We start from the raw sequence: 1,175 nt of genomic DNA, 5'->3' as shown, positions 1-1,175 counted from the left end.
TTCTTTGATATCTTTGTAGTGTGCCACAACGAGTGAACAACTAGAGAAAAATAATTAATTTGACAGTCAAAAAAGAGGTGAGCTTAAATCGTATAAATAACAAAGCTAATCGATATTTTGTTTGTGTTCGTGTATAAGTGCCATACGTTTTGGCTCTAAATTTCTGAACTTGTACTGTGTTACAACCAGTTTTCTTAGTATGTCTTTAGTTGTAAAAGAAGTTTATAATCTTTGGTTTTAAATTTCTGAACTTGCAGTTGTGTACAGGTTTGAAATACTGTACGTTTTTAATGTCATTAGTTGAGGGGGGGGGAGTAGAAGCGCTTTCGCTACTCTTCAGCCAACCTATTTAAATAAAACACACAATACGTTTAATAAAACCAAAATGTTTCTACGATAAATAGATCCAAGTAAGACTATTTTAACAAAAATATAATTGAATTTTATGTTATTTAAAATCCGTAAACAGCGTAATCTTAGAAATAAAATGAATGAATAAATATATTATATATTAATTAAATTTCATAAAATCTTTGGCTGTTTACTTTGTTATAAGATATACAACTGAAAATAGACAAGAAGGTATCACTCAGTGTAAATAACCTAAGGTGTCAACTCCGTAATCTAGGTTATATTATTAAAAACATAGATAAAATCATTATGTTTAAAATCAAAATATATATTTCTTGCAATTCTAAGAACTGTATCTATATATTAAAATGTACAGTATGTTGTGAATGTTACGTTGGCCAAACTTGAAATTTAAGATATAGTATGAATCCACATACGTTTCCTGTTAAAAAAAACCCAAGTCAGAGTCCATTAAGATGCTCGGGATGTATTTACAGTTGTATCTAAGTGGTATATTACAAGTAACTTTTATTTTTCTGTTTGCCATTTTGGTCTTCTGATAACCAACAAGAAACATTATATGCAAAGTTATTTCATAAAAAAATTGGAAATAATGTGAATTTCATAAGTATTTATTTAAGTTTTATTAACGTTATTTTATGGATATTAAATAATAGTTAATAATAATAATAATATATATATATATATATATATAAGATTACGCTGTTTATGGGTTTGGTAATAACTATTACTAATTACGTTTATTATTTTTGTTAGTAATAGTTATATTAAATTTGAGGCTAATTTTTACGTACGGGTTTTCC

At 26.5% G+C, this 1,175-nt stretch overlaps 1 protein-coding gene across 3 annotated transcripts in view; it reads left to right on the top strand.

The window, feature by feature from the left end:
- Positions 1-1,175, top strand: part of LOC111086402 — a 54,200-nt gene that overhangs the window by 39,655 nt on the left and 13,370 nt on the right. The window contains exon 1 of one of the 3 annotated variants that reach the window (XM_022389078.1): positions 42-77. The exons of the other annotated variants lie outside the window; for them this stretch is intronic. The gene's annotated coding sequence lies outside the window, so the exon portion shown is untranslated. Of the gene's footprint in view, positions 1-41; positions 78-1,175 lie in introns of those variants that run through there. 3 annotated transcript variants of the gene reach the window in all.

This window comes from Limulus polyphemus, unplaced genomic scaffold, assembly GCF_000517525.1.
Source record: "Limulus polyphemus unplaced genomic scaffold, Limulus_polyphemus-2.1.2 Scaffold1067, whole genome shotgun sequence".
In the NCBI taxonomy this organism is placed as follows: Eukaryota; Metazoa; Arthropoda; class Merostomata; order Xiphosura; family Limulidae; genus Limulus; species Limulus polyphemus.
The sequence above is the reverse complement of the archived record's forward strand: the minus strand, read 5'-3'. Positions and strand labels throughout refer to the sequence as shown.